The 25,250-nt window shown below is 39.9% G+C and overlaps 1 long non-coding RNA gene across 2 annotated transcripts; it reads left to right on the forward strand.

Annotated features, from left to right (window-relative positions):
* The first annotated feature begins 17,360 nt into the window (after positions 1 to 17,360).
* LOC139588921 (uncharacterized) lies at positions 17,361 to 25,250 on the forward strand. 2 transcript variants are annotated; one of them, XR_011678859.1, is made up of 5 exons: positions 17,361 to 17,677; positions 17,771 to 17,964; positions 18,296 to 18,349; positions 20,632 to 21,793; positions 21,899 to 25,250. It is a non-coding gene; the product is annotated as an uncharacterized lncRNA (long non-coding RNA). The 2 variants fall into 2 exon arrangements; XR_011678858.1 differs by having other exon boundaries at positions 20,632 to 25,250.

Genomic DNA, 25,250 nt, shown 5'->3' on the forward strand with positions numbered 1-25,250 from the left:
CTTGCTTAATTGCAGTACACAAATGAAAGTAAGAATGGTGACAGTGCAGTCCAATACTCCAGCACATCTGTGTCTATGTGCAGTTGTCAATATGAACGTCTGCATTCACTGATATGGATCCAGAATGCCCACACACACTGGTAAATGATTTAAATTATTATTATGGATACACTCTAAAGCACTTAAAAAGCTAAGAAATACCAGAAAATGAATGTTGTAACAATCTTAATTTGGTTTCTTGGTGTGTCCTTACTGCAAAGGGAGCTGTTTGGGAATTTTTCTACACAAAGTTTTTGTCACAAAACTCCCATCTATCAAAACAAAGACACTCATGGACACATTCCAGTTTTGACATAACTTTTCTGAAGTCCAGAGTGGAAGCTTTACAATTAGAAATTCAATTTATGGTTGGTTCAGACCAGTTTTGTAAACTTGGATTGTTCCAGAAGGAAGCCCTACCTAGGCAACATCTAAGTGACTTCCCAGGCCTGGCCATTATTTTTTTCCCTCATATTTCTTGATCTTCTGACTTGAAGTCTGTAAGACTGTGCTGTAGAAATGCTGAATGCTCTCAGCTGCAGCTGTATTTGGTGGAAGATGAGCTTTGAAAATACAATGCTAAATAATCATTGGAAAGCTTGCAGACATTTGAAATTGCTTACCAAGTTTTAATGTCTCTGCCTCACTTCTTAACCTGTGAAATGATTCATTAACATTCGTGTATCATTGTGTGCAGCACTGTTATGGTAAACACCACATAAAAGCCCTTGAGGAAATTTTATGTGGTTTTTTTCAGAGTAGGCTTGAATAGTGTTAAATAAATAACGCATTAGGCAACAGTGTACTGCATGAGGAAAGAATTAAATATTAAAAACCTACAGGGCACTTCCTTCCTAAGTAATTGAAAGAGGCAGAGGTCTTGTAAGAAGAAACCACTATGTGACTGTCTCACCATACATGATGACAATACATATGTGTCACAGAGGTTGAGTTAAGGTTGCACAGGGAGCCTTAATTGCCAGGATTTCCTAAATCCCAAATGCTTAACATTTTTGTCTTTTAGAATAACAGTATTAAGGTGGGCTTTACTATGTCGGATATATAATCCATAGAGAAAACACATAGCAAATGTTTGACCGAAATATTTTATTGGGATGAGTTATTGATGCGTATTGAAGTTAAGTACATTGATCTATGCAGGAGTTGGAGAACAGTAATTTTTAATTGATATGTTTTCCAGGTCCCCAATCAAGTTAAGATCTTTCTTATACACAAACATAGTCCTTACCTAGCTAGAATGACTGTCTATTACCTGCTTGCTGAAAATTCTCACCAGTGTGGCTTGCTTTGAACCCATGAAACTGCAGTGGAATTCAGGGTTGAGGCATACAGATGAGAAAGAAGCAAGGGTAGTCCAGGAAGTGGAGGTGCCTTTTAAATTCAAGAATCAGTGGCTCAGTCTCTAAAGTTTGACACCCATCTGAGAAAATCACATCACTGATGACTTATGAGTATTTCTGTAGCATTGATAGAACCCTCTGGATTTGCAACCAAATTTTTTGATATCTTGTGAAGTCCAGCATTCTCTATTCTTCTTATGACTAACAAATGAAAACTTCCCTTCCTGTCACTAATGAGGAATGACAATCAAATCCTAAATACAACTCTGTAGTGCTCTGATGCAACAGAAAGGAAAAAATACATTAATTCTCTTGTTCTGAATAGTAAGATTCACTCAGCACTGTAACAAAACTCTTTCCTTTTTTTTTTTCAAAGTGTTCAGGCAGAGATTGATTTGAAACTCTAGCAATGGAGCTCCTGGACAGCCCATACAGATAGTTTTTCTATGGTATGTCCAGATCCCTTCAACTATTGTATCTTAAAAATGCATGCCAGGATTTTTCTCTAAGGACACAGCCTTATGCCAGCCAACCCCAGACTAATATTCCTTCTTTTATTTATTTAGAAGAAACACCTTCCAAAGATGGGCAATCAATGTTTAGGCATTTAGGGTGGAGTGAAAACAGAAGAGAAAGAGAAATAGTGTTACAAGCATCATTACCTCCGTACTGCAGCCAAAGCTCTCCTGAGTAAATGGACACTTTTATGAAACAGCTATCACAGGCTGTGAAATGCCCCGGTTACATCAAAGTAATATGTTTAAGAATGAATTGTCTTTATTCAGTGGAGATCCATTATAGGAGATGAAAAGGGTTTCTTTGTTTTATGTGAAGTCATAGATTACACATTACCCTTTCTGGAATGTCCATGAGAAAGTTACTTAATACTCTGAGCAATACTTACAAGGGAAAGGGAAGGGAAGCGTTATCACTTGGGCTGACCCCTTGGGGAATGCTGTGATGATAACTTTCCTGTTTAAATTTGGGAAATACATAGTGTACAAATGAATGAACTTCATTGTCTTTGAAGTTTCCTATGTGACTCATGGTGAAGACTTTACATAATTACATTAACATTACGGGGACAGGAATCAGCATGCAAACAGGCCACAGGCAAACATATAATTACATGATTCTATCAGCTATACAAATGAAAATTAGCTCTCTTTCCATACTACTTGCCATGCTTTCTGTAAGTGTTACATAAGTTAGTGATAATATCTAAATATGTTTTCAGAACTTAGAAAATGCTTGCCAGGAGAATAAATCAGTGCAAAAACTTACAGAAAATTTGCTGAAAGCCAGTATTAGTAATTCATTTAACATCAGATTTGCCAAGCATGCCTATTTTGGGGAGCCAAATACAGAAGCTTAAGCTGAATACCTAACAAAAGCACCTTTTCGTCACTGCTCAGACAACCTGTGCTGGCTCTCAACATTGTTTTCACATTTCCAGATTAGCATGGATGCACATTAAACAGACAGTGGTGAAAGAGATTGCAGAGTGACTGGGATGTCAGGAGGCATTTAGAAAGAGCTTGCTTAAGGTACAAAGTTATGAATATCTCTAACAGAGCTTGTCTCATTCATACCAGTGCTACAAGAAACCTGAGCAAACTCAGGTTGTGCTGTACACTTTCACTGCTGACTATTGGATTATCACTTCTGACTGTTGGACAACTGTTAAGTGTTATCAATGGCTAAAAAGAGCTTCCATTCAATTAGATGGAATTTGAAGGGGAATGCAAAATTTTCATTATTATCAGAATGTTTCTGAAGCTCGTTGCTACCGGTCACCCCAAGCATTTCTCCCTGTGGAGGGTTAGAAGGAGGGGGTAGACTGAAGGAAGTCTTGCAGAACAACCTGAGAACAAGTTTCAACACTGACCATTGCCTCCTAGTTCTTTTATTTATTGCTGTTTTCTTTTCTTTGTTATGAAAAGAAGTCCAAGTCTTTCCCTGTGGTAAAGTACATTGCGTTTTGGGATGGGCAAGCAGAATGTCTACTAAATTAACAGTTTTTCAAAATCACTTCCTGGTGTTCTGCAACTTCTCTCAAAGCGCAAGCAAAATGGCAAATATTGAAGTATGAAGGACATGTGCATCCTTATTTTATCTTACAGATGATTATCAATAAATAACACAGGATTTTCAGCATCATTTCTTCATGTCAGCAGACCAGAAAGATTTTCCAAGCGCTGTCATGTTCCTTTTCTAGAATGACTTCTAGCTCTGCTCTGCTTAATTGGGGTTGCCTGTGTTGCAGAAATAGCATGAGCAGAATTTGTAATTTGGCGTGGCAAGAGCCAGCATCCCCAAGCCCATATTAAGGCATCCAAAGAAATGGTCTGATTTCCAAAACTGCTGAGCAGCCAGCAGCCCTAATTGGAGTCCATGGGAACTGTTGGATGTTCAGCACATTTGAAAAATCAGGTCACTTATGTAAGCAACTAATTGTTGTGGTAAGAACCCAACTTCAGCACCTAATTTTACAAGGGCTCAATGTTGCTTTGCCTAGACACCTTTCAAAATTGGGAATCTGTCTTGCACTCTCTGCTGACCTGAGTGGAGCCCTATCTGCTGTTTAATTACCAGCAAAGCCCCTCCGGCAGGCTGGGGTTCGCCTCTTCTGCCTTTTTAACGTGTCTCAGGGGGGTGAGCAATCTGGGGCTGTGGATTTGCATCTGCTCGCTGTGATTTGGAGGCAGCGGCTCCTCCAGGCTGCAGTGAGAGACGCCTGAACCTAGGCCAGCTACCTAAACCTCACTGACTGCCTCTGAGAGAGCAGGGACCACCAGATTTCAGTTCCAGAGTCCTACTGAACCTCTGACATGAGAGAGGGGACCCTTTACAGGTCTGCCTCATTTAAAGATTAGTCCTGGAAATTCAAAGTCTTTACTGGCTTTATTCTGTTCCCTTTAGAAAAGTTAAAAAAAAAAAAAGTGGGAAAAGTTCTGCAGAAAAGGACCCTGTTCTTGACTGCAAGACCATTCCCTATGTGTCAGCAGGGATCAGCCTCCAGGTCTGCATGACATGCTGCTTGCTGAAGGGTGTGAAGCAAGTATGGGACAGAGAGTGCCATGAACTATTTCAGCACTAAAATGAACTTTGTGTAGCAAACACGGGGAGGCTTAAGTTCGTTTGGTACCTAAGAGGGTAAGTTTGCAGAAGTTCTTGTAAATCCCTATTGCACAACAAGCTCAGCACGACTGTCATCCTGAAGTAATAGATATTCCTCAACGTTGTGAAACTTAAATAGGTGTCTTAGTCTGACTTTCCACATCAGCAAGGATCAGTGCAGAGTGTTTTCCTCTTTGTTCTTATGTTTTAAATAGTACACAACAAATGTAAGCAAGTTTCTTAACTCCTGGGTAGGGTCTGGTTTCCTAACTCCTGGTGCTGGGCCAAGCACTAATCTTGGGCACACAGCATACATAAACATGTATCTCAGCAGACATTTCCAGATACATGGTGCTGCTTACAATTCACCCGAGATTACAATCTGACCTGTCAGTGGAGGATACGAGACAAACAAGTCATGCAAAGGAGCAGAGACAGCAGTGGTGTTCCTCAGGCTGTGAGCCCCAAGTGCTGCTAGCAATAACAGGCCCCAGCTGATGATTGGTAATTTTCAGAAACAGTGTCTTTATGAAGTTCTCCTGGTATTATGAAACATTTGCATCCCTTTCATTACAGCACCCTCACAACATTCAGAAAGTAGGGCAGTCTGATGGGCAGCATTCAAAGAAATATGCACTGGGTGTAACGTCAGTGCCGTCACTTTAAATTACAAAATTAGCTGTCATTGTTTAACTTAATTTAGCAGAGACTGGGAATAGCTGATTGATTGTCAGCCCCACAGATTCAAGTCACAGGATTATGAGGTGCTTCATATGCTGGATCTGAGATACAGCCAGAGATGGCCAACAACTCTGGTGCAAACACTGGTTTAAGTACAGCAGATCCAGTGATCTTTCTGCCGAAGGCAGCATTGGATCAGCTCACTGAACCAGCACAGGGGCTGATCCACCATCTGTCTGAGCTGCTCACTGGCCAGCCCTGCAGCTCCTGAGAGCAAAATGGGTTATGAGCAGGAGCAAGTGAGAAATGCTGGAGAGAGGACAAGAAGCAGGAGATCATCAGAAGTAATCTCCCCATTGCATTCAGCAGGCTGTGGTGTGAAACTGCACATCAAGCAAAGCATGTGGAGCCAATATCCTCCCTGTTTCTCCTGCACAAACCCCTTCCTGTTTGTGAGGCATACTCTTCATCTATAGGTAGGAGCACTGCACCTTTCTAATCTAGGTCCCATATTTTGAGTAGAATATTATTTCTAATTGTTTGAGATTGTTATTTTTGTTATTATACACTCAAAAAGGCATTGTTTTTGCTGTGCTGTTCTGTTAGTAGACTAATATGCCAGCATGGAAGAAAGGAGACAATAGATTATGTAGGATTTGTCCAGTCAGCCCTATAAATTGAATCACATTTTTTGGTGTTTTGATATAAAGTTAAAATACAAATTAAAGTATCATTAAAGTACAAGTTGGTCCCTGTGGTTTCTGGGTAGCTGTTGGTAAGAAACTATCCTACATTAACATCTTAAAATCTTAAGATTTAGGAGTTAAAATCTGGTATTAATATAGCTGTTCACCTTTTTCCTTTCCCATCCCAAAACCCAACCTCACCCAGGTTTTACTGACTGTTTTACAATGTTGCAGTCTGTTCTTTGATGGAGAGCTGTGGATGAATTTTGTTCACAGGAATGAAGACAGAAATGTGTTTTTATGCTTTCTGATAAATGCAGACATAAGCCTACACCCCCTTCCTTTTCTTTTTCATGGAACATACTGTCATTTTGAGATGACGCAGAAGTGCATCATCACAGAATATCGTGACTTGTTAGGACAGGCGTCGCCTCTAGCTTTGTTTTAATGTCTGAGCTACAACTGAAACTTAAAAGCTGCCATACTGATGGTAGCTAGCAAATATTACTGGTAGTCAAAGTTACAGATAGAAAGCTGGCAGGGAAAATCATTTACCTACTCAATATCAAAGAGTTGTGCCTGTGCCAGCAGCAGTGAGACAGTGCCAGAGCAAATGTGTTGCGGTAACATTACACATTGCCTTTCTGTGCAAAAATACTGGACGAAATTCAGCCCTTGGTGTAAGCAAAGGCAGTTCCAAGAACATTTCTTGTGCCATGGCTACCTCTTTATACTCATGTGGTCCACAATTATATGTATAAATTACATTAAGTGATTAAGAGGAATTTGCTTAAACAGTTGCAAACAAAGGAAATACAGTTCTAGGGCCAGCGGCATAACTTTACCTCACATTGCTGGGTCTGGGGTGTTAAGGGACAAAATTTGACAGGCTAGACTCCAAACAAGAAAGAAAGGTCAGAGCAACACACACAATGTGGAATGGGGCCCTTTTTCAAGCCAAAGTTGCCCCTCAAGTGCCAGGTTATGGGGGAAGCTCCTGGTTCCTTTCAGCTGATGCTTCCTTTCCCAGTAGGAGCCAGAAGGGTGATCATACACAACTTCTCAAAACATGCTGCCAAGCATAAGTGACCTCTAGGCCTCCTTCTCCCTAAATAGCTGCTCTCACCCTTTCTGCCTGAGTTTGATGGGCTACAGGCTCTTCCCTTGCAGCTCTGTGCTGCTGCATGATGCCACTGCCCTCAATGCTGTTTATTTCCAGCCTTATTTTATACCACAGCTTTTTTCCTCTAAAATGTGGTTTTTATAAAACCATTATCATGGAAAATAATGTGGTAAGCCAGCAGGGCTGCAAACTGGTTAAACCTGAATGTAAACTTTCTCTAGCAAATATTGCTGGCATGTGGGCAATAACCCTGAATAATTTCATTAATTAATTATATGCCAGTAACTTTTTTTAAAGGGCATATGATTTACACTGTAGGCAGTTGAACACGTAATTACATGCTAGGGGTGTGTGCTATTTTGTTGTCATGAACTCTGTGGATGCAAGTCAAAATATACATTATAAAAGCAGGTGATCCAATTTACATTAGAGCTACGGCTCTTTCTGGAGACTCTGGAGCATTAAGACACATGGGTTTTGATAAAACCCATGTGTTTTTATGTCCAACATAAATACATTTTTCCACTCTATTCTAGAAGAAGGCCATTCCACATGCTACAAAAAAAAAGGCATGTATTTGCTGTCCATATATGAGTTCACTGAAAAGACAGCATATGAATAAGAAAGAATTACTTTTAAACTGTAGAAATATTTGATACTACAGCAGCTGTTGGTATCGTAAGACTAACATGCTTGTTTATTGCAGGCTGTCACTACTTGTCACGGTTGAGGTAGTTTTGATGACCTTACTGTGAATTTCTATTAGTATAAATTGAACTTTGAATTGTAAGGGGTTTTAATGTTTGTTTTGGGGATAATTGCAGTATTCTTGCAATGGTTATTTTCTCCACATTTTTAATCTATGCTCTCTGTCCTAACTCTGCTGTTAATATAGTCTTGGCTTGGGAATACTATACAGTAGGTATAATGTAGTAAGCAGTTGACAGCTTTGCGTTAAGATAATATATTGTTGTTTGATGTCTGCACTGAGAGAACTAATGGCAGCACTGGAGCTGGAATTGTTATACCACACTGAGCTCACCTTGGGTATGTATTTGCACAGCAAGTGCCAAAACGTGTTGATATTGGCCTTTCAAATTAATGAAGAGCCAGAAGAAGGAACACAGTGAAAATTATTGCAGCAAAGGAAAAGTATTAAGATGAAGAGAAAGAACATTGCCTGAGACCTAGGCTTTGGAGGATGTTCTAGAGAGTACCAAGGGGAGCCACTGAAGTAGCAGACAGTCTCTGCACTAGTGGAAGAAAATCTGCGCTGCATTCATCTTACTTTATCTCATTATTGTAGAGAATGTTTTGTAAGACATTCAGTTCATGCTGTCAGTAATAATTTGTACTGGGGTGTTATCGTCACTCTGGTATCCTCTCAAACCAGCTTCCCATCTAGGTCAGAGTGTGATGCCCTTGCTTACTGAGGAGTGTATCAGAGCCTGGTCCCTCATCAAACCTGCTAGCAGTTAGAAGCCCAATATGGCATTCCCATTTTACTAGTGTGCCTTAGCTCATCTGCAACAGGTGCTCAGCCACTCACTTCAGCTGACCTGTACTTTTCTGTCCTTTCTCTAACTTAAGGGAGAAAGTGTAATGAAACACAAGTCAGGAAACTGCAGCTTTTTAAGGAGCTTCTTGTGTTCCTGGACACTTAATGATCTTGCCAATCAGTAGATCCTGCTCCAAAACAGAAAACCAACAGCTGTTCATCTATTTTACAGTTAGATTACAGAGGGGCTTAAAAAGTTACTTTTCAAGCATTCTAGGCTTCATTCTGCCCTGCTTTGTCATGCTGCCTCTCAGAGTAAGGAATCAAGCTCATGGTGCAGGACATGACTTCATCCTTGAGCAGGTTATATGATGCACAGCTTTTTGTAAGGCTCCATTTTAATGTGCATGATCTTCCCAAGCGATGAAATCTATGGATTGAAGAGAATTGTCCTGAATTTAGTTTCTTGCAGTCAACCCAAACCTCAAAGAATCTCTGACTCTTAACTCCTTACAATGTGCTCTGGGACTAAGGGAAGAACAGAGAAAATCCCGAAGTCCAAGTTTTGCACTCCTAAACATTGTTGCACTTAGAAGGCCATTCTCCACCAGACGGTGGCATGACTTTCTCCACCCTTTCTTCTGCAGAAAGAATACAAGAGGACTGTGCAACGCCTTCTTAGTTTACCATTCCAAAGCCACGTCAAAGAAAAAAGTGTAAATGGCAGCATCATGACATACACTCCTCTGATGTAAATATTGCATTAGAGAAGTGAATTTGCATGTGAAGTCTACTAACACTGAGTTGATGAGAGCTGACTTTTTAGGAACTGGGTGGGGTGGAGCAAATGAAATAATGTGTGCCTGCCTACTGGTGGCTACCAAATCTCAGCCATCATTTTCACAGAGGGAACTTCCCAAGCATCTCCTAGTAATTCTCTAGAGAAAGTTACTAGCATTGTATTAGAAGACTAAATACCTGGAAGCATGGTTGATTATAATCTTTTGACTGAAATTTACCAGCACAAATCTCAGTTGGATCTGTAGAATTAAACATGCTCATACGTAATCAATGTTTTGTGACTGTTCTAAGGCACATGATTTTGGAGCAGGATTTGAGAGGCCAAGGCTCTCAGTGGCAGTTCCTAGAAACAAGTTTCTTGCCACCAGTTTTAGTTACTAGAAGAGGCCATATAAGTTTGTCAGTCATATGTAAGGAACTACAGAACATGAGTGGCTATAAAAACCTCCACCAATTTTTACATGCTCAGTAGTTAAGCAGAGGGTTTTGTGCAGCAAGGCTGCTTTCCACCCCCACAGGACTAGAGTGCAGGCTTTCAAAAAAGGAAGTTGGTTATATGCAAATTACATGCAAATACCTAATAAGCTTGTTAAATAATTGGCATAGAATATCACACATCGTGCAGCATCAAACTTGGCAGCTACAATCATCCCTACTGTACTGCTAGTACTTCACTGGTGCTAAACTGGTTTGTACCAGCTGAGGATCTGGCCCACATAGCATATGGAATTTCCTGGATAAGCTACTACTCCCTGTCATACTTAATCACTGATAAATACAGGCCAGATTTATATTGTTATGTATATGCTGAATCTGTGACATGATCTTTCTCATTTCTGCCGTCAGTTCGAGCAGTCCATTAAAACACTCATTGCAAATGACTGTGTGCTGGAATCAGAGCTGATCACATGCTGGCATTTAGTTTTCTTGATAAAGAATAGAGGAAATAACATAAACAAGTATGCTTGATTACTTTCCCACCCCCGTTCATCCATTTCTGAATCATGTTGGATTAACAACACATTTGAGACAAAGATGCTGAATTTTATTAGCATTGCTTGCTCACTGATGTCATTATTAAATGCTACATTATTAGCTACTCGGGTATAGTATATATTCTTCCTGTACCATTCCTCAGAAAATAAGCAAAAGCCAAATTGTTTTGTGGCATACTGAAACCAGTGCTGACTTTATGCAGCAGATGTTCATCTAGCCACGCATGTAGATGATTTCATAGATGGGGCGAGTGTGCTCACCAATCACACACACTGCTTTTTTTTTCCTCCAGCACTGAATCATCATCTCTCCTTAACTGTTTTTTATTGTTGGGGTTTTTTTTTTACTGGAGAAAGTAGAGCACTGTGCAAACAGTCATGACCTTTCCTGTCTTTAGCCAACATTTTTTTAATGCCCCAATTCCAGGCTGACCTCCTTTTCCAGAGCTATCCTTGGAACTCAAATAATACTATGAAAATACATTTGTCAGCTTCACGATGAGTGCTTTAATGGTGATGTTCTTTCACTGCTTATTTTCCCCCTGCTGTTCATATTATGGCAATTTTATTTTTATGAACACAGAAAATGGTAAAAGAAAATCCAATTTATTTCCTTAAATTTACTTCTCTTTTGAAGTAATTTCTGAGGGCTGCACTTTATATGTGTTTAAAACTAGAGAACTTGCAAGACTACTTGAAGCTTTTGTTTGGTCTAAAGAGAAGAGTAGGAGTTACTTGCTTAGCTGTCACTATCTTAAGCCGCTTCAACAGCCCTTTGCATCTAATCTAGCCTCAGAACTAATACTAAAACCACTTGGTCCACAAAAATCACTATCAGCAATATAGCTACATTTGAGACACAGACATCTAGAAATATTAAACTGCTTGTGGTGTGAAGGTCAAAGCTACTAGCAGACCCCTTGTTACAGAGGCGGGAAAACACACTGTGTCTGGTATGTTGGGATATTGGGCTATCACAAAACACAACTTTATACAAATATTTTTCGAGTTTCAAACCTAACCTCTGTCATCTCATGGTGCTTTCCCCCACTAGAGTTGAAACAGCAGTGTGTAAAAATGGCCGTTTGTCATTGCAGGGGGTTTCTGAAACATGCACAGCCTTACACCAGTGTCCTCCCACTGAAACTGGCTCTAGGATACTACTCACCAGCCAGGTTAGGTTTGTAGAAAGCACTCTCAGCTGCAACAGGCTGCATACGTTTGGAGCTCCTCTGTACAGGTATCAATTACTTCGCAGGTTTGTTGTAGGCCAAACAGAACCAGTGAAGTTTGTGTATGCATGCTTGGCCTAAGAAAAGCTTGGTTTGGGCAGGGTGTGTCACCTGTGCAACCAGATGTAGAGATATCTTTACACCCTCACAGTTGTTTTTGACTCCGCCTTTTTCCTTATTTTTCTCTCCATCATGCCACTGCTTTTCAGTTTTTTCAACAATTTAATTAGACCTTTTATTTAAACTTATATCAAACACACAATTTTTGCAATGTAAAATAAAGTTTTTAATGTAAAACCAGTGTAATAATCCTTATTCTTCAAACACCTTGCTGAAGGTCAAGGACGAAATATAACTGGAAGAGTGAAGAAGCTGAGCTGATGAAGAGGCAAACTGGAGAGAGTGGCCTAAGTGACCCTTCAGGATTCAGTAACTCCATCTCAGTGATGAGGACCACAGACTGGCTTTTCCTAGCTGGGCATCTCCTTGCAGTGCCTAATATTGCCTGGAATGGGCCATATTAAAATACAGATTTGTGCTGAGGCAGCTGCTTGCGACATCCCATCTTGCTGGGTGCCTGAGGTGCCACATCCTACCCACAGTGTGGCACTGGGCAGGAAGCCATTTGACCCCAGCCCTGCACACCGCTCAGGCTCTGCATGCACCTTGGGGTTCAGGAAATAAAAGTCTTCTGGCTAGCTTTCCTTGCACATGCCAATGTAGGCATCCTCACAAAACTGAGCCCAGCACAATGTTGAGCTTTGTCAGTGCAATAACAACAACAAAATCAGTAACAGCAGCAAAATGCTTTGAAAGTGAATCCTGTATGATTTTAAGAAACATATGTCAGTCCTTGACAAAGATAAACCTTTTCTTGGAGATTTTTTGCCAGTAATGTTCATTTGTATTACTCCACCTTCAGCAGACGGCTGGTAATGACCTGATTTTTTTAAGCATCTTGCAAAAGGAAATAGAAACTGTTGGCATCTGTGCACGGGTGATGATCAGATACTTAAACAGAGCCTGGAAATGGAAATATGCACCTGATACTGCTCTAGAGAGCAAATAAAAAAATGGTCTTAAACCCATGTTATTCAAAACCATGCATGTACTCTATGAAGAGACAGGATATAGAAGTATGGCAGACAAAGAATGTGCCAGGGAACATTGCTGGCCCTAGGTGCTACGAAGGTTTTTCTAGCTGTAATTCAGAGACTAATCTGCTTCACTCCTCAAACCAAGGACTGGATTTCCAGACCCTGCAAAGTTTGATGTGAACCTGATAGGAAGCTGGATACTTGTAGCTCTCTTAAATTTGGACCAGCATATAGATATTTATATGAAGTCTGGACAAGCTTCGTCTTGATGGTCCCTTTCCCTAAAAACCCTCATGGTGAGCTATGACTATAACCATAGACAGATCACTTGCTACTCATCTAAAAGATAAGTAGACATGGAATTTAGGATAAGTGGTATCAGATAGAGAAAGAAAGAAGCAAGAAAACTTGTTTCCTAAAAAGAAAGTACTAACACCAAATTGGCTCTGTTCCAAAGTCCAGCTGCAGTAAAAACATCAACAACTTACTAGCAGTGAAGTAACACTAATCAAGAACTATTTCAAGGCCGTGCAACCCACAAAGCATTTGCTCTAATATGAGCCTGTAATATAAAAGCCTTGGTGCTTCACAATGGGAAATTTGAGCTCACTCTGCTCTGCTGTTAAACACCTACCTGCTCAGCACATAGCCAGCAGTGAACACACATAATTTTCGGCTGGGAGAGACATGATCCTGTGTGCAGAGTGTAGCCATTTCAAGCACTAACATGGAGCGCTACTGCTTGCTTTTAGCCAAGTTTGGGGGAGTAGAAAACACTCTGTGCTGGTGAAGTGGCCACTGCATAAATCCCCTTTTGCAGTAAAAGCATGAAAACTGGCAGTATTACACCGACAAAGTGTGTCTGAAGGTAGGCATGTAGAGTGCGGTTAAAGCCCCATCCAATTCACATAAAGTTAGCTTTCATGGGTTTTATTTCACCATTATCTGCCAAGAAGTGTGCAAATCTCAAAAAAAACGCATTTTGACTCTTTAGGTGTGAGGTGTTCTTGGAGTTAAACCTTTAAATATGCTGTTGTAGAGAGGAGCCTGCCCTCATTTCTTCCACTGAGAAAGTGAGGTTGTTGCCCTGTAGAGGCCAGGAATCAAAGAAAACCTACTGACAAACATGGGAGGTGCTCTTCTGCACTCAGAAAGGGTGATAGTGAACTGAAGACTAGCAGAGCATGTTTCTGGAAACAGATGACAAATCAGTCACTGGGGTACCTGGGCATACCCTTGTCAAAAAGATTTGTATCTTCTGCAAAAAGGAAGATTTCTCTAATGTGTAGTTCTGAGCCATCAGATTCTGCAAGAGGAGCATAAGACATTTCTTTCTCTCTTGCTGCTGCATCCTCTGTAGAATAAGGTTCAGAGAAAAGGCTCCATAGGAACAGTCAGTTAAATATTCGCTTGGTTGGTAGAGTCAGCGAGGGCAGAAGTGTCAACACTGGTAGCTTTTTTGGTTTGTTGCAGAAAACTGTTGTGTGAGAAACATCTGGGGTTTATTGATGAAAATAGATTTATTTCTACTCATAAATATAAATAAATATTTCTATTTGTAATAGAGAAAGAAGGAAGAAGGTTGAACAGAACGGCAGAAAAAGTGATTTTATGCTTCCGTTAATCTCCAAGTTGAAATAAAATAATAATATAACAAATGGTATTTCTACATCCAGTGATGTGGTTTATTACTAAAGTTTGGGGTTTTTATTTTTTTCAGAATGACTATGCCTAATTATTTTCAAATTACAGAAGGATATTTAGGCAGCAGTTATGATTGGAATAAACTGGGTCAATTTAAGTCATGAAACACATCTGTAAGAGAGAACATGTAAAGAATATATCAGTTCCATACTAAGAAACTTTAACTGAAAACTAGATTATTGTGTCCCATTATCTGAGGTTAGGTGTTAACAAAAAACACCTGCAGTTCATGCTTGGCCACTGTTTGGTGGCGTATGGTTCTTCTGTACCATGTTTTTGATATTTTTATGCCTCCTGCACTCTGAAGACTGGACTGGTTCTCACAGTCAGATTCTGTCTTCTGTAGCTTACCCAAAATAGTGGAATTAGTCAATGTCATTCAGTCCAGCCCCATTAATCTGTGCATCCAGTTTGCTTCTGACATCTTTACTGACCGTCCTAACCTCTGTTTACTCATTCTCCTGTTACGCCTCCTTCCTTGTTTTACTACAATCACTTTCCTACTTCCTGTAATTTATTATTTTATTATTTTAGTTTTAATTTTAATTTTAATTTTATTTTCACTTTTATTTCCCTATATTTTTATTTTTATTTTTGTAAGATTACCTCTTGGCTGTCATCTATGTGCAGGATTTCCTGACTCCTTTTCCCATTAGGTTCTTGGTGTAGGCCATCAACCCCCTGATCATATTAGTCCATAGCATGATTGTTTATTTGAAAGTATGTTTCTGTTAGAGTCACAATCTGCACATTGATACATGCGTTTACTAGACTCATCAATCTTTACACTTGCAGTTTCTCATATATCTAGCAACCTTATGCTGCTACCATTAGTCAAAAAAGCAAGTTTGTATTTTTCTATTAATGCTAAATATCAAGCATAATATGTTCTTTAGCCCTTTAGTAAACTAAATTTCTTTTGAGTTATCAGAATCAACTATTCTCTTGATTTTAACATCCAAGTATCTTTCAAAATGTTATTTCACACAGTTCCACTTCTTCTCACTTAGACTTCCATTTACCACTGTTTTTCTTCTTATGTAGTAGTGGCAAGATTTATATTGCTTGAAAATGTATTTTCCACCAACTTGTGAAAGAAAAAATGAAGAAGGTTTTGCACCTGAAGATGTTAATTCCATTTTTTAAAAGTATGCATGCAAATGTGTGATTTTTAAGAGAAAAGACTGCAGAGAGTATTATATAGCAACACGCAGGAAATGAAATAGAAAGGTCAAAGAGCTAGCAACACTTTCACATTGTAGGGTAAATTTGGATTCTGCAACAAGAGATTAGCAAGAGCTGAAGAAAACAAAAACGAGAGACAACCAGAGAAAAATTATCCCTTCATCAAAAAATTTGATGAATTTGAAGTACAAGATAAGCACTGATGGACAAGGGACAAAATACCATCTGTTAATTAATATCAGTAGAGAAGATGAGAAAGCTCTGAGTCTTCAGAAACAGGAGAAACTCTCTACCTTAAGAAAGCCTTTATAACATAAATGTCTTCTTTCAGATATATATTTTAATTGTCAAACTAATAGCTTCCTCACCTTCCCGAGAAAGAGATACTTGACCTCAAAAATAAGAGCCTGAAAATCCTTGGCCATAAAATCCAGTAGGGAGTTTGTCACTGCTATTGGTATTACCTCTGAGTAATTCAGATATTACTGACAACTAGTTAGCCATAGGTGACTGTAAATGTGGGAAGTATTATTATCATTCAGTGGGACATTTCTGTTCCTTCTTCCTTCTAATCCCAGCAGAAGGATAACGTAATAGTGATGACTTTTTTGTTAATTTTTCCAATCATGGCAAACACAACCACTGAAGTAAAATCCAAAGTGGTAGGAATGGAAGAGAAAGGAAAAATAAATGTTCCACAGCTAATTTGATAGGAATCCTTGAATCCTTGAATGTTCCTCAGATGGTCCAAACCCAAACACTCAAATCTGAAATTCCTCAGACTTCAGTAAAACAAAATCTGTGTGTGAACTTTGTGACTTGGCCCTCTCTTAAACCCAGTCTATCTCATGATCGCAGATGCACAAAAGGGCAGTACATGTTCTATAATATCTTAAAATAAATGAATCAGTTAAACCAAAACAAAAAACAAGTGTGACAGGCTTATGCTCCTCTGTGTTTCCTGTGTGTAAAATCCCAGGAAATTTGAAATGAAGGGCCTGGGAATAAGTTCAGTTTGTCGGAGCAAGCAGAACCTTGTTGTTATTCTCAAAAAGACAGGGATGAAAACAAATAACATTGGCTTTTAAAATGTTTACCAGGCACACTGAGGGTGAGGGAGGCAGGGGGTGGGTGGGAAGGCAGAGTGATAATGTGAAGCAAGAACACAGGAAGAAGAGCAGAGAATGGTATGAGTTTCTTTTCTTTAACCTGCGTGCTTGCTTTGTTGTTCTAATTCAGCAGTTCTAGTGCCTGTAATTCATAATATTAAATTGTAAACTGGGAGCAGGTATGTGTGAGATGAACTAACCTGAGCAACGCAATTCATATGTATGAATATTTGTGAGGTACTTTAGTTATGCAAAGGACATTTTGTCTCTGTTTGCCTGCAAAGTATTTCTCTAATACCAAACAGCCCAGGCCTGGAGTACTTGCCTGTGTCGCACTCTGCCCTTGCTCATGACAGACATCGTGGAGCTTAGCATTCCTGGAGGGAAGCACTTACACTATCAGCATGAGCATTTTGAGTGGAAGACACTGAAGGATCATTGCAATTGGGAATGTTGCAAATGTGCAGCTTATTGTAGACAAAGATAGTCAGAAATCTTCCAGGGGAACACTTTACCCACCCTGAAATGCTGATTAATCAAAATCAGAACATTCTGTGGGAATGTGTCTGTTTTAACAAATCTTCTGACAAAACACAGGCACATTTCCAAACTCGCCTGCCAGGCAGGTTTCAGTCAAAAGCCTGCCCAGTTTCATGCCAGCTTGCCAACCCAGCTCCTTAGCAGTCTGCTCAGCAGTCTGCTGGGGAGAAAAAATGCCAGGCCTTCAGATTTTCCAGTGCTAGGGCAGGCTGTTGAATTAAGTACCTCAGTGCTGGGCGACCCTGGGCTTGCAGGCTGTTCATCACAAAGCTACAATGGTCATCAACCTTAAAGGCAGGCAAGACCAGAGCTGCCTGCCTCGAGAAGGGAAGAAAGATGTTTGACTAGCAGTTCTGTAATGGGAGAAGTAAATGAAGGGTGAGGAGGAGTCAGGCTGCATGAAGGACAGTGAAACATCCACTTCCTTCTACTCTAATTAGTATCAGACCTGCAACTGACCCCATTTTGGGGGAGTTTCTGTTCTGGATCCAACACCCATTGACACAGTGAGCAATAAATTGGCTCAATTACTAGAAGACCCCCATCAATTAAACTGTCTGTGCATGTAAAGAAGTGTTTTGACCTTTTTTTCTCTCCAGGTTCAGTTTAACTCTTTCCTTTGTTGGGGTGGATGGAGCAGCAGAATCCCTTTTTTATCGTATGGTGCGCTTGTACCGAGCCCAGCTGACTGATGTTTACTGCAGAGTGACTTCATACATCTGGATGGTAGACCAAGTTCTTTCCAGCACAGAGAATTCACAGATCTGTGATTGCCACAAGAACCATCCAGAAGGTCAGTGAAAATTCAAGCAAGCTGTCCTAATTGGCTTGTTTTATTTTGTTCTGTGAGGGTTTTTTATTTGGTTTTTTGGTTGTTGTTGTAGTGGTTTTGGGTAGGTTGTTTTCTTTTGCTTGTTTGGTATTTTTGTTCTTCAGAGTTTGTTTTTTTTTTAATATTGTGTTTTGATTTTTGTTCTGTATTTTTTTTTCTCAATAAGAACTCAGAAATGCAACAGGGAATAGGAAATGCATTTGGTAAGGCAGTCTGATAGTGGTAATCATAGCGGTAGTCTATCTTTACTGGCAGCTTTGGAGTGTCTCACTGTTCTCTTCATCCTTTAAAGGATGTGCTCTTGTCCTGCAATGGAAAAGAGCGTGAAGGACCTCTACAAAGGCTGGTGAGTACCAGTGCACTTCCATCAGGTCTCAAACTACACATTTCCCCATCATCTGCTGCTTGCTTGATCTCAAGTTTTCTGTAGCAAACCAGTTCACAAACTTCGTAAGCATGTTACCTATAGCCTGGGATAGGAATGAAGGCTGACACCCTGCAGCTGAGAAAATGGTCTTGCTAAACACTTCTTTAAATGATCCTTTTTAGTAGGTGTTATTGTTTTCCTTCTGTTTATGAGGCAATACATTCTATTCTAAGAATAATAGCTGAGGAACAGTAAACAAAATAGCAAATTGAGGTTTTGGATGACAAGTGTTCTTGACCATTTTATTGCATTGCTGTTACTGGGCACTGGGCTTAACTAACACCAATTCATCTCCATGAGAATTGTTGTCAGAAAACTAAAACAGCTTTGTGTTAGAGAATAATATGTCAGTCTGGAAGGAATTGTCCATGTTTATTCTTCTGAGACTTGACGATGTTCTTTCATGGCTAATTAGCCCAAGCAGAATTTAGCTCAGGTACATAGGGCAGGAGTACAGCTGCATCAACTACCATTTAGTTGACATTTGTAATGAAACCGTGTTTCTAAGCTCCCACAGATTGGTCTGTGTTGTTCCTTCTAGAAATATACTCATTTTAAAAGAGAAAAGGCTCATATTTGAGAAGACTATTAATATCAAGGAAATAACATTTTACTTCTCAAATATGTTTGGAACCAAACACCAGTAGAATCATTGTCCATAGAACTTGTAGACTATGGAGGCAAATTCTATGCTTATTTACACAAATTGCATGGACAGCACTTGAGACATGGCCTAGATAAAGGAATAATCTCTTACTCTTTCCATGTTTGCTCGATGTTAAATATTTTCAGGAAGTCTTGCTTTGCTGATCCCTTATTTTCCTTAGACTGTTTTCTGGGGATATTTGAGAGAATATTTAGTTTATGGATCTTTTTGTGCTCATCACCATGAGCAGTGGAAGTCTGGTTCCCTTGACTTAATTCTGGACTGTGGCTCTCTTGCTGCTCAGTAAGAAGTTCACAGATAATATTTCACACTTCAGCTCAAACTAATGTGGCTACAACTGCTTTTGCCCCTGGACAAACATCAACACTTCCCAGCTCTGTCATCTCCCCTTCTGGTTTCTCCTCTGTTTGAACATGAGGAAAGGCACCTCAGAAGCTAACTTAACAAATCTCAAGAAAATTTTCCTCCAGGATGTGTCATCACTAGCAGACATAAGGAACAGATTCTGCCAAGTTCTGAGGGGAGGTTGGGTGGATTGCAAGGGTGTGTGCCATGTGCAGGCAACAATAATGGGATAGCAGGGAAAAAACCTCCATCCCTTCAGTTTGTTGCCTCATTCCTTCTTGGTGTGCCACAGCTCAGCTTTTAGAGCTAATTCAAAGGACTTTTCTAATTGCTTAACATAAAAATATTTCACTAACAATACGAGGTAAGCCTAGCTTGCCACTAACACTATGGACATTTTGAACCATTACTCAAATGAGTGTACTATTTCCAACCTTTGTCCTGTGTTGATGACAGCTCAATGTAAAAGCAAGATTACGGTCAAGTTTAATGTTTTCTTGTGTGTTTTCTTTCCCATATTACTCTTGTTAGCAGCAGGTCTAAATTCATAAATGAATTAATTTTTTCTGTAGAGAAGATACTTTTAGCTTTGAAGTTTGCAGCCACATAGGTATATGCAACACTAAATCAGGATTTCCTTTTCTCTAGTTCCAGCTTAATTTTGTAATAAATTTTATCCATGTCTATCTGTTCTAACATAAGAGATGTCTAATGAATATTCTTGATGTACTGGTGTTTAAGCATGAAGAATGAGAGTATGATTGTCAAAATAGATAAACAAACTATATTTCCATTTCCTATCTAAAGGCATACATAGGCATTGAGACATAAGGTACCCCTGAAATAACTTTGTTTAAAGACTTCTGAGCCTGAATGGCTTCATTGGACCACATATTCTCCAACCCTGCTCTGTTACTACATTTAACTATTTTTTGCATTTAACATTTGTTTCTTGCATGAAATACAATGAAGGAAACTGTGTACACATTATTATGTAAGTCTTTATCATACTTATTTTTTGAGAACTAATTTTTAGCCCACTAGTAAGTAGCTAGCTTTTCCATGTGGTGCTTTATGAAGGAATAACAGTGGTTCAGGACATGTTTGGACAAATGTTTGAGGGTTGGACCTAGATGATCCTTAAGGCCCCTTCCAACTCAAACCATTTGTGTTGGGTTTGTGTGGCCAGGTTTTGGGGCTTCAGAGGTGATTTCGGTGAGATGCTGCCAGAAGCTTCCCCCATGTCAGATAGAGCCAGTGCCAGCCAGCTCCAGGACTGACCAGCTGCTGCTCTGGGCCAAGCCAGTCAGGAGTGATGGTAAGGCCTCTGTGATAACATATTTAATATGTAAAAAAACCCCTTAATGGGCAGATTGTAACTGGTGCCAAAGAATACATGCAAGGAACAACTTTGCAGACACTGAGGTCACTGGAAAATGAAGGCAGGGGGTGTTCCAGGTGCCAGAGCTCGGATTCTCCTGCAGCCCCTGGTGCAGCTCATGGTGAAGCAGCTGTGCCCCTGCAGCCTATGGAGGTCCGTGGGGATGCTGAGATCCACCCACAGCCCATGGAGGAGCTCCAGGCTGGAGCAGGCGGATGCCTGAGAGGAGGCTGTGAGCCCTTGGGAGGCTCCTGGTGGGGACCTGCAGACCCATGGAGAGAGCAGCCCATGCTGGAGCAGGTGTCCTGGCAGGATTTGTGACCCTGTTGGGGACCCACGGTGGAGCAGGCTGTGCCTGAAGGACTGCACCCTGTGGAACAGTGACCCAGGTTGGAGCAGTTCATGGAGAACTGTTTCCATGGGATGGACTCACACAGGAGATGCTGATGGAGGACTATCTCCTGTGGGAGGGATCCCACACAAGAGCAGGAGGAAGACTTCTCCCTGAACAGCAGTAAGAACATCATGTGATGTACTGACTGTAACTCCTCTTTCCCATCACTCTGTCCTTTCTCTCACTGGGGGGAGGAAGGAGGTAGAGGTGGGAATGAGGAGGAGTGGAGGGAAGGTGTCTTTAAGCTATATTTTACTTATCCTGCTCTTTGTTAGCATTAAATTCAATTCCTATCCCCAATGTGAATTTTGAGTTTTGTGCATGATGGTGATCCTTATCTAACCCCAAGAATCCTTTGCTATACTTTCTTTCCCATGCCCAGTTGTAGAGGGGAGTGATAGAGGCAGAGGGGGCTTCAGTAGGTGCTTGGCATCCATCCAGGGTTACCCACATGCCATTGTATGAATCCATGGTTCAAGATCCATGATGACTGACTGTTTATTACCACAGATACATTTGTTAACACAGGACATTATTCAGGTTAGGGTCCATCCAGCTGAACACGTAAACTGCCCTGTAAGTAATAAATGCTGATATCCTTCTCCCATGGTGAGTGTCTTAATGGCTATGCCACAAAAGGCAAGCTCACTTTTGCTCTTTGTGTCTTTTCTTACATATTAGGCCACTTTCTACCCACCATTCTGGATGCCAGATTTACAGCTCTGCAGCTCAAAAGGTAGGAAGTAACTGGTGCAAAAGAGGTTTATACCAGCAGTGGTTGGTAGATGTTTCTCCAAATGTCTGTCAGACAAAGTCCTGCTCTGGACTTGAGTTGTAGTAGCAGTCCCAGTTTCTCACACCTCTAGGTCCCAGTTGGACTCATTGGCAAGAAAGATACTTCCCTTCTGCATTCGTAGAAGGAAAAACTTTAGTCACCTGAGCATGTTGAGGATGAAAAGGAATTACAGCAATGTAATGTCTCATTCTCCTGTTACCAAGCAGCAGAGCAGAGAATTTCAGGAACAAAACTTTGAATTAAGCTATCTGCTAACCTTTAAATGGTAAAGACCATGCAACAACAGCTGTTGAACAGCCAAGAGCATGCTTCTCAGATCTCTGCTAAGGGTGTTTTGCAGACTCTTTACAGTTCTTGAGGGAAAGGGTCTAGGACTAAGAATTACACTTCATTCTCTCAATAAGGCTATAATTAACCTGTTCAGTGCCTGCACAGCTTTAGTGTACAATAACCATAAAACAGTAGTAGAATCATTCCCTGCACAGAACAAGGGCTTCTTCTTGTCCTTCTGATAATCATAGCTGTGGGACAAACTTTTTACAGTTCTTCTTGTCTTTAAGTTTACTATTCAAATTTTTATTCAGTAGAACACATTTCCAATTATTTTGCAAAGTGTAGCGGTTTCACCAAATGATTCACTGATAATTACTGTGATAGGAGAGCCAACTGCTCAGTATGTTAATATGCATTTTACTATTCTTAGTTGTTATGGTGGCTGTAAAAACCCATGGTGAGATGTTTGCTCTCAGCGTCCTATCTCAAAACACAACATCATAGAAAAATATCTGTCCCCAGTGTCTTTCTGCCTGCAGTGGTCAAGCACACTGATTTCCAAACATCTTTGTAAACCAAGCGAGGTATATTTCTTAAAGATTTAGTGCTGTAATTGAAGTCAGGATTAATCACAAATGTAAATCATCAAAGTCAGTGGGATGACTAATGTGAACAAAGATTAAATGGCAAGACCAAGTCGCAACTGTGTTTAAGAAATGACTGCCAAAAACCCCCATCCCACTGGTTTCTTTACACATTTCTCACCTTGGAGTATGACAAATGAAGCAGAAAAAATAGATGACTAGAAAAGTAGCAGTGAATAGTGTTAGGTCACATTGAAAAGATTCTGACTAAGAATTTTGACTTTCCCTTGTCTTGGCTCTGCTGGAGACCAGGCAGTGAATTTTGTGACTTTTATTATCATTTTTTGAGTAATTGCATTTAGATGACTAACTGAATGAGGTTTGTGTTAATTCTGTCATTTGGGAAACTTTTACGCAAGACACTTTTATTTTGTTTTGGAGGTAAGATTGCTCATATCCACATGGACAGAAAACTGTTTAAAGGGAAAGTGTGAAAAGGTGTTGGAGGGAGTAGTTTGCCTGCTTCTGTCACAAAATTTCATCTGCTGGGGCTTTAGACAAGATCCTACCAGCAGTTGCTTCAGTTGCTGCAGACCAGGAGAGCCTCTGGACATGAAGAATCTTTGGTCCTTCTAGTAGAACTGATCTTAATTCTCAAGAAATCCTCATTTCACAGCAAAATCCTCCAAATTATTGGCTTGTCTCATTTAATCAGAGTGATTCAAAAGTCAACCGCTCTGAGTAAGTACACATGTGAAACCCCACTGGTCCTTGGCAATTTCTGAGCAAGGTGCCACAAAGTAGAACCTAGTGTGGAGAGCTTGTTTCACCATCCTGAAGCAGTTCCCAATGGCAACGACCTGTCACTTGTCTCCTTCCTGTGCTGTTGGCCATAAGAAATTGCTGATCTTTCCTATCTGTGTGTCATCTCCACCTTCCTTTCAAATTAATGTGGGTGTAAGGTGTGCCTTGCCATCTCAGTCACTCAGAGCACCTACTGGCTTTCCTTCTCCTGTGTTTTTATGTGCTGCGCTCCAGATTTCCTACTGATCATATCTGCTACTCAGTCATGGGAAGAGGGAAGCTAGGACTCATCTTTCTTTTTTTTTTTATTATTTTTCTCTTCAGTGATATTCTTAGCATTTCCCACTTTCTAGATGCATAGTATACACTTCATAAAATGGCACATTTTCACATTCTTGAGGGCTTTCCAGTGATTTTTTTTCCAGTCCAATATTGAAAATGAATGGTGCTACATGTTTCTACTTTCCACAACACTGGCAGCATTATCTTGAGAGCCTCAGTAAGGAGAGTGTTATACACATTAGTAGTATATGTGTTCATTAATGAAAAGAACATTTGAAAATACTTCTCTTTGTGTTTAAAGTAGTTAGGTAAAATCAGATACTTCCATCAGTCCTGGAGATATTGCTGTTCCTGATATTGTCTCTCAATCTAAGCGGGTAACATGCTCTATGGGCAGAACTGGCATTTGTGACATAAGAAACAGGATATTTTTGTTTGCTCTTAGACTCATCTAAAATACTTGAACCCCATAACCTTCTTAGTTTGTCATATGAATAGCCATGAAGCCTTAAGTAGGCTGTTGCAGAGCAAAAGTATCATGTAAATTTTCTTTATTAGTCCATGCTCTTATTGTGAAATTTTTGGTGTTTCTTCACACTTAACAGTTCCAGTAAACATTGCCTCACTTATGTCTGCCTAAGTTACAATGTGAACGTCTATTTCTCTCGGGTTTGCTTTTAGCAAGAGTACATTACAGCACAAATATTTTTCCAGAACAGTTTCCACAAATGTTCCCAGATGCATGGAAATATTTTGATTAATACTTTCAACTGTAGTCAAATGACTTGCCTTTTTCTTTAGTGCATTTTATTTCTGTCTTTGATCTTTAAAAAATCACAATCTCATCTATTTTATGGAATTTTCACTACTGCTCTTCTTGAGCAGAAAGCCCTGGAGGAGTCAGTTAGTTTCAAACATTTTTGAGCACTGATCACATTAAATATATAAAAAGATTGGTGAATATAGTTTTCTGTAATTGCATTGCTATGTAATAAACCTCCTACAGATATAAAGAAACCAATACAAGAGAACCAAGGGTAACAGCAGAAGTCACCATCTCTTCAGTTAATTTCAGAGAGTATATATGTGTGTCTACACATATAAATAAATCATGAAAATGTGTTTAGTAGAGCATAATCTTAAGAAACATTTTATTCTTATATTGCTCCATATTTATTTCAATTACTACATTGTACTGTATGTGGACTATAATAAAAGTGAGGAATGAAAGCCTTTTTTCTTTGGACACATTGGAACTTTTATTTTCATCTGATTCTAAATTTCAAGTTGGGTC

Source organism: Agelaius tricolor, unplaced genomic scaffold (genome assembly GCF_023055355.1).
Source record: "Agelaius tricolor isolate 1412-34295 unplaced genomic scaffold, bAgeTri1.0.p SCAF_4, whole genome shotgun sequence".
Lineage (NCBI taxonomy): Eukaryota > Metazoa > Chordata > Aves > Passeriformes > Icteridae > Agelaius > Agelaius tricolor.